Consider the following 17916-nt stretch of genomic DNA (forward strand, 5'->3'; position numbering starts at 1 on the left):
GTGAAGTTGCTCAGTCGCGTCCGACTCTTAGCAACCCCATGGACTGCAGCCCACCAGGCTCCTCCGTCCATGGGATTTTCCAGGCAAGAGTACTGGAGTGGGGTGCCATTGCCTTCTCCGACAGATGTATCTATCACTTGCTAAATGGCTTCTACATCAAAGTGTCCATTTTTGTAACAGCATAGCTATATCAGCTCATTTTAATTGGACATCCTTCCAAAAATGCACTTTAGTTCAAAATCCTTAATAGCTGCTTAGTAACTTTACTCTTTAAGTTCAGTGTACCAAATTATAAGTACCTTCTGAGGTAATTTGATTTTAATTATTCAACTCCAAGTCTTACAGAGCACTCAGTGGTCTTTGTAGTCAGGCAGGGGCATAATTATTCTATTTATTTCTCTACAACCAATATTGATGGTTTCCTAAGGTCTGTTGTAGTGGGTTAAATTATTTCCCCAAATCTATGTCCACCCAGAACCTCAAAATGTGACTTTAGTTGGAATAAAAGTCTTCATAGGTGTAATTCGCTAAGAATCTCAAAATGAAATCATGTTGGATTTTGTGTGGGCCTATGGGCTTCCCTCATTGCTCAGTGGCAAAAAAAAAAAAAAAATCCACCTGCCAATGCAGGAGACCTGAGTTCGACGCCTGTGTCAGGAAGATCCCCTGGAGAAGGCAACGGCAACCTACTCCAGCATTCTTGCCTGGGAAATCCCAGGGACAGAGGAGCCTGGCAGGCTACAATCCATGGGGTTGCAAAGAGTTGAACAAGATGGAATGACTAAACAACAATGGGTCAATGGCTGGTGTCCTTATAAGAAGAGGAGGGAATGCAGAGAGACACAGATAAGGGGGTAATGTGAAGAATGGGGAGACTGGAGTGATACATCTACCAGCAAAGAAACCCCAAGTGTTGTAAGAAGCTGCAGAAGCCGGGAAGAGGCAAGGGAGGATTCTCACCTAGAGGCTTCAGAGGGAGCATGGTCCTTCTGATGACTTGATTTCAGACATTGAGCCTCCAGAACTGTGAGAGAGTAAGTTTCTGTTCTAAGCCACCAGATCTGAGGTTATATTTTAGGAAATTACATCTAGGTGCTGAGGATTCCACCTACCACTGGAGTGATACAGTCATCCTTCTAGTTACACGTGAAGGAAACATAATCCTTGCCAGCCTTCTCAGTTTCCTTCAAACACTCTCCTCTTTCTCTGACTCTGACAGCACCCCACCTGCTCTGTGTGGCCACTCCATGGCACAGCGTTGGTTTCCTGAGCAGCACCTCTCACTAGAGGTGAGAGGCAGTGAGCTGTCAGGGAGGAGGGCAAGGGCACCTCCACCAAAAGGGGTGAGAACATGGTGGAAAAGGGTGGACAAATGTCCCTTCCATTCGATTCCTCCAAGGGATACTGTCTCCCTGATTCCAGAGAAATCCAGACTCATCAGGGAACATGCCTGCCCAGGCTTCACCTCTTTCCTCATCACCGCTGCTGCTGCTTACTGCTACTAAGTCGCTTCAGTCGTGTCCGACTCTGTGCGACCCCATAGATGGCAGCCCACCAGGCTCTCCCATCCCTGGGATTCTCCAGTTCACCAAAATCTGCGTCTCCCAAGTTGAGACTTGACAGTTTAGTCCTGGCTTCAGGCTCTGATTTCAGATCCTGGAAGATAGAATGGTTAACTTGAGCAAATTAATAAACATTTCTGTGCCTCAGTTTCTTCCTCTGTAAAATGGGGAGATTGACAGTTTCTACCTCATACAAGTATGGTGAGAATTAAATAAGTCAACATATATAGAACACTTGAAAGGTGTACAGGTATGTAATAAGAGGTAAATAATGTTAAATGTTACAGAGGATAAGAAGATTTTGGTTTTAACACCAAATGCTAATAAGAATTCTCTAGTAAGCCCTAATTTTTCAGTAACAAGCTGATAACTATGTAAATATCTTACTTTAGAGTGATCAGAAAGAAGAAAGGAAAAAAAAAAAAGAAACAGCATGTGGGGGGAAGAGTCACTAGGAAAAAAGGGCCCAAAAGCAAACATTGTTTTTGCCAGGTGTCAGTTCATAAATCTTTCTTTAAAAAACAAACAAACAAACAACAACAAAAAAAAACCTGATTACCATAACAGAGGAAAATAATTTCCTATTCTTTTCTGCAAAGGCAAAGGGTACTTGGCTTAACGTCTACGAGCAATTTTATCAATAGCAACCACTTCACAGATGTAACAAAAGCTGCCATTCTCATGGTGATGTGCTGGGCATCAAGCTAAGCTCTTTATTCTTATCATCATCTTTAATCCTCACAACAACCTTTGCCATGGGATCGTATACATTTCAGAGAGAGAAAACAGTTTCACAGAAAGAAGACAAGTAATTGCCCAAGGTCACAAGACCAGAAAGCAGAGTGCTTGGGATTTGAGTTCAGAATTCTGACTTCAAAGTTCATCATTTCATCTTTCCCTATTGTGTTAGGCAGCCTGTGTTTATCTCTAAAACCAGACAGTTATTACAAGGATGGAAAAGTACTGAAGGAGTATAAAGTACTAGCTTCCCCACAGGAGTAATCTGTGTTCTCAAACTACTTGGATACCCTACAAGTGAGATTGCATAAAAAGGAGGTGGTCCATTCCCAAGGGGTGCTGTGGTAAAGAGTCTGCCTGCCAATGCAGGAGAAGCAGAAGACTCGGGTTTGGTCCCTGGGTCAGGAAGATCCCCTGGAGAAGGAAATGGCAACCCACTCCAGTATTTTCGCCTGGAAAATCCCATGGACAGAGGAGCCTGGTGGGCTACAGTCCATGGGGTCACAAAGAGTCAGATAAGACTGAGGGATTGAGGACTGAGCACCATGCTCTGCAACCCTTGCCCTGTTAATTAGGAACCACATACACACACATGAGTTTTTAGCATCTGAAACAGACTCACTCACGAGGCATCAAAAAGGTGGCTTACAAGAAGTGCATGGTTTGAAACCATAGTACTAAAGCGCACTGCAGTGAGCCAAGGACAGCAGCGTGGAGGGTGAGGCTCCCTAAACAATAGAACTCCCACAGCACTGCTCACGTGATGGAGTCAGAGCCCAGTGTAAATACCAACAGCCCTCCACAACAGCATCCCACTCCTGACACAAGTCCCTCCTTTCTTTCTGTCTCAGTCTGCCCTGCCGGTGCAGGCACTCTGCTCTCCTGACCCAAGAATGATGAATTAGGGTGTGTGGGGGGTAGGCACTCTGCTCTCCTGACCCAAGAATGATGAATTAGGGTGTGTGGGGGGTACGGGGAAGAGTAGTCATTTTCCTGAGCAACAAGAACTGACATTTTCCCATGCCTAATCAGAAAGGAACTAAGCACTGTAATGTTAGCCAATCCCTTAGAGCTCCTGGGATAAGAGACATTATATAAGTGTTAATTATTATTGCAGTTGGAAGAACAGCTAACACAGTAAGAGTTTTTAAGGGATGAAATGGAAGGCTTTGAGTCAGGGACGATTAGGATGGTTTTACTGCTCCTTTCAGTGAAGGCGTCATCATAAGGCTTACCTGAACATAAGCTTGTTGGCTGGCTGTCAGGTTGCAGGACAGTAATAAGGGCCAGAACACTTCCCTTGGAAAGTGTGTTCTTAAAATGTATTCAGACTCATTAAAAGTGGGATGTGTGTGCCATTTCCTCCTCCAGGGGATCTTCCCTACCCAGGGATCAACCTGGGTCTTTTGCATCACAGGCAGATTCTTTATGGCCTGAGCCACCAGGGAAGCCCTGAAAGTGGGATATAACGCATGAAACTATCTTGTGTGTTCGGAGAAATGTGTTCCTATCTTCCATTCTACCTGTGTGTGCAGACTGTACTGTGGAATAGACAATTCCCCTGAATGACTTGAGCATTTAAGTTCACTGATTTCTAGAGTGATTTTGTTGGATTGTTTATAAATAATCCTTTTGACCCTTGAAGTGGAGTTGTATGAATGCTATACTTGATTTGGAAAAAAAAAAAAAAAGTATTCGTTTTGACAATACTTTCATCTCATCCAGGAATATAATTTACTTGTGCATTTATTAAAGCAAAAGCATGTATTAATGCTCACTGGGACCTTGGATAAGTCATCACACCTCTCTGAGCCTCAGTTTCCTCATTTGTTAACCAAACGGATTACAATAAATGAGGAGCCCTTTCCATCTCTAACATGTAGTAATTCTATATCTGAAATTTATTCTTGAAAAAAGATACTCTTTGTTGTCAAACCTTCTGTTTCTGAAACCTCGAAGCCACTATTACATTCTTGGTTCTGGAAAAGAATGAATTATTGAGAAAGATTAGAAGCTGTCCTCTCCTAGTCTGTCACATGTGTGTACAGTCACTCGGTCTGACTCTTTGTGACCCCGTGGACTGTAGCCCTGCCAGGCTCCTCTGTCCATGGGATTTCCCAGCCAATGGAGTAGGTTGCCATTTTCTTTTCCAGGGGATCTTCCTGAATCAGGGATTGAACCTGCATCTCCTGCACCGAGAGGCAGATTCTGCACTGCTGAGCCACCGGGGAAGCCCAAATATCTGAATACAAAGCATTTTACATCTTGATAATCTCCATAAATATCAACCAATGATACAGTCATCTCTTCTGCCTTTCATAATTGCTATCTGATTTTGACTGATGAAATAAATTTCTATTTTAAGGCAGGGCAAGAAAAAATTAAACATAAAAGTCTCTGTGTATGCTTGGGCCTCCTCCTCCCTCTCTAATGTACACATTAACCAGAGTCCTCAAAGAGGGGAGTGCCTCCTCAACCAGAAAGACCAACTTTTTTTTTCTTTCTTGTGACCATAGCAGTGTAATTTCTTAAAAAGTAGAGGTCTTTCCTGACTCTGAACAGAGTCATGGTGACTTGCTGCTCACTTTATACCCATTTATCTGGACTATATATCCATGATCAACTTTATGTAAACTATAACTATGTCATATTGACGTATGGTCCCGTGCCTCAAAAATGTATATGACTGTGCCTTTGACGTGTAGCAAGCAGAACAGTTCTCAGAACTTCCTGAGAATTTGCTTCCTGGGTTATAATCCTCAGTTTGGCTCAGATAAAATTCTTTCTCTTTCTTCTTGGTAGTTAATTGACTTTTCATCCACATGACTAAGTTTCTTCATTCTCTGAGTGCAAGTTCTTTCATTTGCAAAATAAAGTAAGCAGTATATATCTTGGGAGACTATGGTGAGAATTAATCTACTCTCTTTCTTCCTCATTGCCAATTTATAATCCAAATGATAATAGGAAGGCAATTTGGTGAAAGGAACTAGGATATTTGTTTTTTTATTTGCGTTCAGGTTCTGGAATAGAGGAAGGAGGTGAAAATATGCTTATGGTTAAAAGCACAGGAGTCTTTGATCAGGTTTGTGAAGCCTCCTCTTCCTATAATAGATTAAAGAGGTTGGAAAGGAGTTGTCAGGACTTGAGATCAAACCCCTGCCTTTCAATAATCCTTGATGCCTCAAGTAAGCAAACTTAACTCTTTGAGTCTCCTCAATTTTAAAAATTGTGATAATAATCTCTAGTTCTCAAGAGTGTTATAAGGATGAGAGGCTAATTGTGTCTGTGAGGTGCTCAGGCAGAGCTTGGCTTAGAGTAACCATTAAGGAGTTAAGGACAATTCCCATACTCTTTTCTAGGCTCTACAGTTCTGCCCTCAGAGACTCCATTTCTGCCGCTCACCCAGTAAACATGGAGGTACAGCCTGGAATGCTTCCATCTTCTGCTGGTTAGAGAAGTTTCTCAAATAAGCCGGTGTATGGTGGGGTGGTGAGAGAAAGGATTCTAGAGTTAGCAAGAAGAACTCCCTTTGGCAGTTGATTACTTGAACTCTATGCTTGTGTTTGTCCAGTTGCAATGAAGGGGTAATATTGATAGTATCCATTTCATAGAATTGTTGTGAGTATGAAATGAAAAAATACTTCATAGTATGCACTCAGTAAAAGATACCCATTACTATACTAGGCAAAAAACAAACAAACAAACAAACAAACCTCAACTCACATGCATCCTCTTCCCTGAAGAGTTTTCTGATCACACAGCTAAGATTGTCATTGCTCTGACTGCCATAACACATTGCCTGTATTTCTTTTCAGCATGAAATTGTCATGCTGCCATGCGTTAAAACCAGCAGCTTACACGAGACTTCTGCACAAAGTTGTGTGCTTCGTGAGGACAAAGCACATGACTTAATTCAACCATGATTTCCTCACAATCAGTGGAGGTACACAGCAAAGGCTCAAAAAGTCATTGTTGGATGGAACTGAAATGATGAACTAGAAAACCCCTTCTGCCAAACGTGATCACTGGGAAAAGAGGGGCTGTGTCTCCCTGACAACAATCAAAACAGCAAGAAAAAAGTCAGATTTAACCGTCACCCTGACATGGGTGCTCAGGAAATTGGCTAAGAGTGAGAAGTGATTCCAACACACAAGTGAAAATTCTGTTTTACAAGAAAAATCGTAGAGAAAAAAAATGATATGTTGGAATCAAAGGACTTAACTCCTAGAGTTAATGTTATTAAACAAGTTAGGCAGAGAGGGTTGAGACCCATGGATGGGGTGATTTTTCCCAGGTTTGCCCGGAAAAGGAATCAGGGTCACTCAACTCCTGACAGTTTAACCTTTCCAATTCAACTCTATTTACGCTTACTCAGCTAAAGGCAAAGTATTTTCCACATCGGGTAAGTAGAATAAATATTAATTTATGGGTCACTGACAACTACTATTTATGGGCTCTGTACAGCTTGTAGTGCGTACGCAGAGTGCTGTCATTGCACTCACTAACTCTGAGAGGGGCAGGGATGAGGTGAGGAGAGGAGAGCTGGAAATTAAAAGAGCTGGAAATTAAACCTCTGCAGGTTTCAACTCACACCACTTCCTCCTTATCTGGGAAATTTTATCTTCTCTGTTATTATCTAAAGACTGTTGTGCAAACACCACACGCCTGACAGACCTGTTGGATGAGAACTGTGGTATGAGGTTTCAGATATCAGGGCCAGATACGGCAGTAATTTTCCATGAAGCAAAAAGCAGGTAGCATCCCCCACCTCTAGGGCTCCTTCAGAGGAGATGGAACACTTGTTACCAATCGTGAGAAGGAAGGAGCGCAGGTGAAAGGGAGGGAGAGGGTGTTTATTCCAGCACACACGCAGCCCCTGTGCTACATGAGAGCCAAACTGGGTGCGAGTGAACATAGCACATGATGCAAAGTTTCACTGATATGTTCCAGCTCATTAGTGTTAATGAGCCCCTTATAATTATGGTGGAAAATGATATTTTAAAAAAACTAAATTTAGTATTTATTGTTTGCCTGAAAGGTCCAGAGGATCCTGGTGTTAGTGTGTGTTAGGTCGCTAATCCGACTCTTTTGTGCCCCCCTGGACTGTAGCCTGCCAGGCTCCTCTATGCATGGAATTCTCCAGGCATGAATACTGGAGTGGGTTGCCATTTCCTTCTCCAGGGATGTTACTGGGGAAGATTCTAATTCTTATGGTCCTGGAAGTCCACAGACTTTTATCCATGCCTGGGATTTGTCTTGCTCTTATAAAGAATATCAGGGAAGTTGCATAACCGAATAAGTATGGGAGGGAGTGAGCCATTTCTCAACTAGTAAAATGAGAGGGTTGAGGTAGTTTATCTTCAAGACAGTGATTCTTAGCATTCTGAAGATCAGAGACTGTGAGAACCTGATGAAAACACTAACCCTTCTTTCTAGAAGAAAATCCATACATTAGATTTTTAATGTACATTTTCAGGGGTATTATGGACACCTTGAATCCAACCACAGACCATGAGTCCCTGCTTTAAAGGATTCTTTCCTAATATTTTATGACTATGAATTCGTACCGGGCTTCCCAGGTGGCTCAGTGGTAAAGTCTCCAGTGCAGGAGACTGCTTCAATCCCAGGTCAGGAAGATCTCCTGGAGAATGAAATTGTAACTCATTCCAGAATTCTTGCCTAGGAAATCACATGGACAGAGGAACCTGACAGGCTACAGTCCATGTGGTTGCAGAGTCAGACACGACTTAGCAACTAAACAACAACATAAATTCCTACCGAGAGAAGATAAAGCACAGGGGCACTGCTTCTGCCTTCAGAGACACTAATTTTAAATTCAACATTCCAGAGAGTATCAGATTATAATCACAAAAATATGATATTTCCTGACTTTTAACCCATATAATATTATCAAACTTTAATCGAACAACTTCAAATTATAAGCCTTAGTTTCCTTTCTGCATATTTGTAAATAAAATCAAACTTTCCTAATGAACCAAACTTTAAACTTGAATTATGATTTCAAAGGTATTTCCACAGGGGAAAAAAAAAATTGACCCCAGACTGTAAAGACAAATAAATAATCACATTTCGATAACCCTGCAAGGAGATCCAACCAGTCACTCCTAAAGGAAATTAGTCCCGAATATTCATTGGAAGGACTGATGCTGAAGCTGAAACTCCAATACTTTGGCCACCTGATGGGAAGAACCGACTCATTTGAAAGACCCTGATGCTGGGAAAGACTGAAGGTGGGAGAAGGGGACGACAGAGGATGAGATGGTTGGGTGGCATACTGACTCGATGGACATGAGTTTGAGCAAGCTGCGGGAGTTGGTGATGGACAGGGAAGCCTAGGGTGCTGCAGCCAATGGGTTGCAAGGAGTCGGACACGACTGGGCGACTGAACTGAACTGAACTGAATATTCACTTGTGACGCCTTATTGGCCTAACTGAAGGCACCATCCTGATGTGACCTTTGTTTTAAAATGCCAGGAAAACAAACTTAAGGGTTGACCGCAAAAGCACTGTGTCAATACAATTTAAGATTCCTTTTTAAATATCTGCTTTGTGAACTGCAGCATTTTAAGGAGTGATCCAACAGATCAAATGGGAGATGAATCAGGTGGATGGTGAGAGGTGACAAGCATAGGAGATTTCAAAAGAGGGAAAAATGGAGGGAAAATATCATAACATGGTTAAAATCTCCAGGTGGAGGAAAATGTATTAGGTATGTTTGCACTTTCCAAATCACATCCTTTCTCTTACTTAAAATTTATTCAGGCTGTCTTATTTATTTATATATTTCCAAAGTCCAAGTCAGGATCCAGTCCATTGTTCTTTCTCCAAATTCTTTTCTTTCTTCTTTACATCATTTGGCAAAAACAGTATCACAATAGGAAGCAAAAATATCTGTATGTAACTCATTCTTCCATTGCAGTGTTTGAAATCCTATTAGATTTGATTCCTTAAGCCAATGTGTTGAGTACCTAGCACGTCGCTGTTTATGCTATAAAAATTGCTGTAATGGTAAAGACTTTAATGGGATTGTAATCTTTAATATGATGTGAAACGTGGTCTCCCAGTTCAATTAGTTAGCTGAGACAGGACATGGAAAAACCAAAGACAATGAGCAAGGACAGGTAAATTCTGATTGACATCAGGAAGAGAGGGAGACCCCAAGAGATGACTAAGGACTCCTATGCTGAGATGTGTTCAAGGAGAGGACACAGGAGCAAGGGGAAAGCTGAAACAATCAGTGGAAAATGCACAGGGCAAAGTGCTGTTTTTTTAGTTTCAACCCAAATAATCCCAATCAGTTCACAAGAAATTATGTGTGCCACTCTAGGTTGGATATGGCAGTTGTTTTATTTTAAAAATTTTGCACATGGTAGGCAGTAAAAATATTTGTGGAATGAATGAAATTATCACCAACACCCCTGAGCCATATGATAACTAAATTAAAAATCCTTCTCATTAAAATGCAGTTCTAAAGCTGAGGCCCCCTTAGCTCTGACTGTCTTTCATCATTGACAATGTGACCTTCTGTCTAAAATACATGCCTTTAAGGTCATTGTCCAGTATTCTACAACCCATGTAGTCATGGAATCTGTACATTTCATTCTATTATTATCTCTTTTGTTTTATAGTGTGACCACACTGAGAATACAACTCTTCTACTGTTCACTGTCTCAGTGGCATTTATGGAGCATCTAACAAGTGCCAGGCATTAGGGAAAGTGCTGACAAGGCATTCATCCATTTGCAACAGCTTACATTAACATTATCCCCATTTTACAGATGGACCAATTGAACTTCAAGCCCTCTAGTGAGTAAGCCGTGGTGCAGGCTCCTACTGCATGCTATGGGCTTCCAAGTCAGGACTTAAAGCCCTGGTCCGTGAGCTGTGCTCTGGAGCAAGCAGGCACTCAGTCAAGTTTGCCGACAAGTGAGAAACAGTTCACCATATTAATTGCAAATTACAGGAGAGCTCAAGGCTCCTGAGGAATAATAAATGCCAAGGCCCTGATGCCTTGTGGGCTCCATGGAGTCCGTACTTGGAACGCCCTCACTCTTCTGAAGGTGTGCCCCCGAGAGCCTAGTGCTCATCAGGCAAAATACAAGGATGGGATTTGGCAGGGCTGGGTGTTGTTTTCACACTCTGCTCCAAGGTGTGTGTGATGGAGGGAAAAGTCAAAGGCCTGCAAGAGACCTTGCTGTTGCTGCTAAGTCGCTTCAGTCGTGTCCGACTCTGTGTGACCCCATAGACGGCAGCCCACCAGGCTCCCCCGTCCCTGGGATTCTCCAGGCAAGAACACTGGAGTGGGTTGCCATTTCCTTCTCCAATGCAGGAAAGTGAAAAGTGAAAGTGAAGTCACCTAGTCGTGTCTGACTCTGTGCGACCCCATGGACTGCAGCCCACTAGGCTCCTCCGTCCATGGGATTTTCCAGGCAAGAGTACTGGAGTGGGGTGCCGTTGCCTTCTCTGACGATACCTTGAGAAGGAAGCAATTTCTCTCCCGCCCCTTCCCACACCTGTTAGACTCTGTAAACCCAAACTTGCAGGTTGCTGCTTTCTGGGCAGAGCAGGGCTGCCTGGTGCTGGTTCCCTGGGGAGGTAATCTCACCTTGAGAGGTTCCTATACTCACTGCCTCATTCTTCTACGCTAGCCTGGTGGAAACCGCCTCGTACCAGCTAGTGAACCAGAACCATGACCCTATTTCTTCCTGCAGAGCAATAAAGGCAAGGTCTGACTGATGCCAGTAACCACAAGCCAGCCTGGGCTGCCCTGGGTCACTTCATGCCCCAGTGAAGCGACTTGGCTTTCTGAGTCACAGCCATCCCAGGGCTGGAAGGTCAGACTACCCTCTCTGCAAGTGGCAGTTTAATCATAAGTTCTCATAATCTTCCTCACATTGCTATGAAATGATCAGAATGTCTCTGATCTCCTAGTTGGAAAGTAGAGGCTCAGCTAGATGAAGAAACAGACCTGAGGCATACCCTGGAGCAGTGGTCCCCAGTCTCTTTGTCACCAGAGCCTGGTCTCATAGAAGACAATTTTTCCACTGACTGGGGTGGAGTGGGGGCGGGGATGGTTTGGGGTGATTAAAGCACACTACAATTATTGTGCACTTAATTTCTATTGTTTTCACATCAGCTCCACCTCAGATCATCAGGCATTAGATCCCGGAGGTCGGGGGCCCCTGACCTAGAGAATGTCAGAACCGAGATTTAAACCTAGACCATGTGGCTGTGAAGTCCACACCTTGCTCAAGACTGAGCCCACGCTAACTTACAGCCTCCCTCTCCTGCTCCTTTCTGCAGGGTGCTCAAGGGAGAGAGAACAGTTCATTCCCTGCTAGAGGCCACTCTTTCTAGCTGAGGGTTGGATCCCTGCACTATTTATTCCCCTGAGCCAGAGCAGGTCCCCCAAACTCTTCCTCTCTAGCCCACTTTCCACTGCAATTTAATCATGTTCGTTAAACGAGGAACACCTGGTTTTGCAGCAGCATTCACCTGAAGCTAAATTCACCTTTAACCATGTCCTGTGCACTGCTCTCTAAAATCTTGAAACTTAATCACAGGTCTTTCAAAAGCCGGTACCATTTCCCTACCCCACAGTGCAATCTTCTAGGCCAGAGATCAGAATGCTTGGGCTTGATGTTGTGCAGGGACTCTGGAATCAGACAGACTGGTTCCAGATTCTGTCAATCACTGTGTGACCTGAGGCAAGTCACTTAACCCCTCTGAACCTCAGTTTGCTAATACTTACCTGGCAGGATAGGCGTGAAAATTAGCAATAATGTTTATAATAGTCCTAACAGTGAGGGGATATAGTAGATTCTTGATAGACACTAACTGTTTTTATTATTTCCACCACTTCATCAGTATGTGGTATAGGGAAAGTCTATGCCTATGCCATGCCTCAGTATCCACATCTGTAGAATGGGAATAATCTGAGTCCCCTGCCTAATTCATTCTCACAAAAGCTGTAGAAGAGAGTGTACCTGGTTATTATAAAAGATTGAGTTCCCTCAGTGACTAAAGGAGAAAAATTCTGTCCATGCAGGCAATTACCCAGAGCCATTATATTATTACACAACTTTCTTTTTTCTCCAGAGCTTACTGCTGTTGGCAAGCATTAATTTATTCATTTTCTCATCTTCCCTTTTAGCAGCACACACTGAGGACTTTATTAAGCTGTTCCAGGAGAGCAATGCACTTCCTGCTTCTTATTAAACACACGATGAGTCTGGGATGCTGTCAGTTACCCAAAAATGAATCAGGTCACATATAGACCAGCTTTTCTGGCCGTTTTAAGGGCCAATTCAAATAACCTCTTGTTGATCTAATAAAAAAAATTATTTTGGGTTCATTCAGGGATTCATTAACATTTATTGAGCACCTATGATGTGACAGTTGTTTTACATGTATACATATAAAATATAACAAGACCTAAAGGAGAAACTTGGGAATAATTGTTAAACAATATGAGTATTTTCATAAAAGTACAAGCGGCTTTATGAAAATGCCAAAGAGGAAAAGTAAATTCTACCTCATGAATAAAAGGTCAGGATATCTTCATAGAACACTGGTAACAGATATTTACTGAGATCCTTCCTGCATGCCTGCTAAGTCACTTTAGTTGTGTCTGACTCTGTGACCCTATCGACTGTAGCCTGCCAGGCTCCTCTGTCCATGGGATTCTCCAGACAAGAATACTGGCGTGGGCTGACATGCCCTCCTCCAGGGGATCTTCTCGACCCCGGGATCAAACCTGTGTCTCTTATGTCCCCTGCATTGGCAGGTGGATTCTTTACCACTAGCAGTATCTGGGAAGCCTCAAGATCCTCCCTAAGTGCCAGCAAGGAAGGCACTTACATGTGTTATTGCCCCCAAATCCTCATAACATCCTGTTGAGATGGAGATTAGTCTTACTCCAATTTTACAAAGGAGAAACGAAGGCTCAGAGACATGAAGCACACTATCCAAGGTCCCACTTCTGAACACATGAGACAAAGAGCCTGCACTTGGCACCTCTGTGCTGTGCTGCCTCCCACGCGGAGGTGATGACTGCTTCTCTTGTTTGTGCCCGGCTGTGTATTCAACACTTCACATGTATTATATCATTTAATCCTCATCACAACCCTGAGAGCCCTATGAGATAATAGCCTTATTATTCTCATGTAACAGATGAAGAAATTGAAGCTCAGGGAGATTATGTAAGAAAATTTAGTCCTGGATGCTGTCAATAAAATAAGTTGAGATTTTTTTATTTCACCTATCTGATTGTAGATCCCCCTGGAGTAGAAAATGGCAAACCACTCCACTATTCCTGTCTGGAAAATTCCATGGACAGAAGAGTCTGATAGGCTATGGTCCATGGGGTCACATAGAGTCGTGCATGACTGAGCGACGGAGCATGCACACACGCACGATTGTAGAAATCATACTCACTCGTGGTGCTACTTTGCCCTTTAAAATGCAGTGGTGACGCTTGAACCCAGTCCTCAGAATGCAGCAGAATTTGGTCACAGGAGGAAAATATTCAAGTCAGGAATGGAACTCTGAGTGACGGGAGAAGGCTCCCAGAGTCACAAAGCAGAAGGAGTACATCAGTGCTTCTCAGGTCTGAAATGCAGAGGAACCAATTCAGAATCTCTCTCTAGCTACCCAACTCAGCCCTGCTAAATCAGAACCTCTGAGGCTGGATATCTTTCCATCATTAAAAATAAGCTCCAGAGGTTCTGATGTTCACAATAGTTTGAGACCAATTAGTGTACAGCCATATCTAAACGACACTGGAGGGCCTTCCCTGGTGGTCCAGAGGTCATGACTTTGCCTTCCAGTGCAGGGGCTGTGGGTTTGATCCCTGGTCAGGGATCTGGGATCCACATGCCTTGCAGCCAAAAAATGGTAAAACAGAAGTAATATTGTAACAAATTCAAAGATATAAAAACTGGTTCACATAAAAAAAATGATTAGATTGCGAGTATCACTGAAAATATAAATAAATAAAGACACTGGAAGAAAGGAGATGGAGAGTGTGTGTTCCCTGGATGAGTCTTAAATATGCCTTCATGTTATAGCTGTGATTTCAGATCATGGATAAAACTAAATCACTGGGAACACACCATTGGGCTACTAGAACTCTTTCTTCAAGCAAGAAGGTGCCCAAGGCTGACTCAATAACAATACTAAAGATGGTCATAATTGTCTTCATAGTCCTTGGGTATAAGGAAGCTGGAACAAGTAAATGAAGACAAAGTGGGGCAGGGCCGCCAAGCACAGGATGAGTGTGACCACTGGAGGTCAAGGTCAAGGTTTAAATATTCATGAAGCTGGGAACTGTATTTAATTTTGCTCACCAGTACACCCCCAGCTTTCAGGTTCAGTCATGTGGGACTCTTTGCGACTCCATGGACCATAGCCCACCAGGCTCCTTGGTCCATGAGATTTTCCAGGCAAGAATACTGGAGGAGGTTGCCATTTCTTTCTCCAGGGGATCCACCTGACCCAGGGATCAAACCCACATCTTCATTGGCAGATAGATTTTTTTTTTTACTTATTTATTTTTGGCTGTGATGGGTCTGTATTGCTGTGTGGGTCTTTTCTCTATTTGCAGAGAGCAGGGGCTACTCTTTCCTGCAGTGCACAGGCTTCTCATTGTGGTGGCTTCTCTTCTTGTAGAGCATGGGCTCTAGGGTGTGTGGGCTTCAGTAGTTGTGACATATGGGCTCAATTGTTGCAGTTCCCAGACTCTAGAACACAGGCTCAGTGTTTGTGGCACACAGGCTTAGTTGCTCTGGGGCATGTGGGATCTTCCCAGACCAGGGATCCTGTCTCCTGCACTGCAGGCAGATTCTTTACCACTGAGCCAGCAGGGAAGCCCAGCAGACAGATTCTTTATCACTGAGCCTGCATTGCCATGTCCTGCCTTCAGGATGGAGACATATACTTCCCTGCGCTGCTGGGTGTTTTGGTTCACAGCTAAATGCCCTCTCAGGCATTGATTGCCCCTTGTAGGAGAAAATTCCTTGTTCAAGGTTTTATCCCCTCTACAATTGCAGCCCAATGGCTGGTCAGTACAGTGGTACAAAGACCTGAGCCCCTTACCTCGATTCAGGACAACTCTGAAGGCAATCCTCAGCTCCAAAACACTGTGTAGGTCCAGCTGACCTACCTACCTGCCTTGGTTGATACCACATCAAGATTCAACTTCTCCTTTTAACCAACTCTATTTTCCTTACCCACCAACAGGTGTCCTGGCCAAAAACATTTGTCAATAGATCTGCCAGCAAATTGTGTTTCCTGGGGAGCCCAACCCATAAAGATACTCATTGTAGGGTTTAAATAATATTTGTGGAAGGCTGAATGAACACTGGAAGGGGATAAAGCTGCCAGAAAAATCAGTTTAATTTAATATAAACATCTCTCGAGAGATGAGAAAGAATGGAGACCATGGCCCTTTTCCATAATTTTATAGGGAAACATTTCCTAAGATACAAGACTGCCTCCAATTAATGCTGCTGTCGTAATTTCTCTGAAAGAAGACTTTTAAAAGATTGCTGCAGGGCACAGTAACCAACCAACCAAACAAATTCCAAAGTGGTCATAGACACATAGCCATTCATCAAAAAACTTAAAAAAAATGCTTTAAAGGTAATGATGTTTTACCACGTGTAAATCCAATACACCTAAGAATTATCAAATGGACATTGTTATCATTAATTTTCATCTGGCCAAATTAATCAAAAGGAGAGAAAGCGATCTTATTTTCATGTCTATTGGTGTCTATCAGGCCAAGTTCAAATTATATTAGTGTAACTGTATCAGGAACTTATGTATTAAATTACCTTTTGGATATTGTATATGTAATCATTAAGTCCATCACCCTGGCAGATGGAAAATGCTTGCTTCACAGCCAAAATACTGGTGAAGTCAGATTTCTTGTTACTTTTCATGAGCCTGTGTAAATAACAGAACTTGGTCTCTTGGTTGAGATTCCTACTCTGTTCAGTATTTTCCTTCAGAAAGCAATCATTCATAGGTCAGAGATGTGCCCTTTATGCTGCCAGATCATTTCTAATTGAGACACAGATGAAGAAAAAGACAAATTTCCTTTACGACCACCCTCACTCTTAGTACAATACTGCATGGATTTCAAATCAGGTCTCTCATTTGTTACCATCATTCTAGGCTAAGTGAGCAGCAGAACTGCCTGTTGTTTCTGTTGTTTAGTTGATTTTAATTTATTTATTTATTTATTTTTACTTTACAATATTGTATTGGTTTTGCCATACATCAACATGCATCTGCCACGGGTGTACACGTGTTCGGCATCCTGAACCCCCCTCCCACCTCCCTCTCCATACCATCAGTCGTGTCTGACTTTACAACCCTGTGAACTGTAGCCTGCCAGGCTCTTCTCTCCATGGGATTCTCCAGGCAAGAATAACGGAGTGGGTTGCCATTTCGTTCTCATGGAGATCTTCCCAACCCAGGGATTGAATCCTCATCTCCTGCATTGACAAGAGGGTTCTTTCTTTACCACTGAGCCACCAGGGAAGCCAAGACCTGCCTGGAAATGGTCAATTTGGAGTTTTTAAAACATTTCAGGACATTTATCTCAATAGAGTTGACTAACAAAATTCGTAATAGCTGCTGCTGTTTAATAGCCAGGCAAGGTCTCTAGGTTCTACTCACTCTGCAGTCATTATCTTGAATCTTCACGAGTCAGTTATGTAGGGAAGTATTCTTGCCTAGAGAATTCTGTGGACAGAGGAGCCTGGTGGGCTGCTGTCCATAGGGTAGCACAGAGTCAGACACGACTGAAGCGACTTAGCGCGCATGCATGCATTGGAGAAGGAAATGGCAAACCACTCCAGTATTCTTACCTGGAGAATCCCAGGGACAGAGGAGCCTCATGGGGTGCCATCTATGAGGTCGCACAGAGTTGGGCACAACTGAAGTGACTTAGCAGCAGCAGCATACTTAGTTACGTTTCACAAATGACAAAACAAATTCAGGAAAGTAGATAGATTACCTAAGATTGTGTAATGATTAAGATAGTAGACCGGGATTAAACCCAAGACTAACAAGCATTCAAGACATTCTGCTCCTTTATTTTTGTAAGTGATTTCAACTTGATAAAAACAAAGCTAAAGCAGGGATCCAAAAGGTGGGTAAGAATTAAACCACCAGATAGATGTCTTGAAGATATGAGCTAATTCCTGGTGATTTCTCTACCCATGCTGTAGGAGTCTACTCAAATTAAAAAGAACTGAACAGGGTCTAAAAGAATGAAAACACATATACACACTCACACATACATGAAGAAGGTCCACAAGAGAATTTGTCTGCTTTAAACCTGGCCACAAAGGGAGAGGGGAAAATGTAATATTCCCTGAGAATTTTTAACTGAATGTTGGCTCTCTTGAAGATTTCAAGCCAAATTCATATTACCTGTTCAATTAAAAAAAAAATCTGCAAGTTAAAACTTTACTTTCAGATGATATTCCATAGCCCCCTATCATCTGGCTAAAGAAGGGTCTTTATGGAAGAATATAGTTTTACCAGGACCCTTTACCACATAAAGTTAAATAAAATAAGAATG

General features: G+C 42.8%; 1 long non-coding RNA gene across 2 annotated transcripts in view; it reads right to left on the minus strand.

Annotated features, from left to right (window-relative positions):
• LOC104986221 overlaps positions 1-17240 on the minus strand; it is a 23158-nt gene extending 5918 nt beyond the window's left edge. The window contains exons 1-3 of one of the 2 annotated variants that reach the window (XR_825008.1): positions 17198-17240; positions 13758-13931; positions 1032-1656 (exon numbers count right to left, since the gene is read on the minus strand). This is a non-coding gene — a long non-coding RNA (uncharacterized LOC104986221). Of the gene's footprint in view, positions 1-1031; positions 1657-13757; positions 13932-17197 lie in introns of those variants that run through there. The other variant, XR_825009.1, reaches the window with a different exon arrangement.
• Positions 17241-17916: the final 676 nt, after the last annotated feature.

The sequence above is a fragment of the Bison bison genome, unplaced genomic scaffold, assembly GCF_000754665.1.
Source record: "Bison bison bison isolate TAMUID 2011002044 unplaced genomic scaffold, Bison_UMD1.0 scf7180017864064, whole genome shotgun sequence".
In the NCBI taxonomy this organism is placed as follows: Eukaryota; Metazoa; Chordata; class Mammalia; order Artiodactyla; family Bovidae; genus Bison; species Bison bison.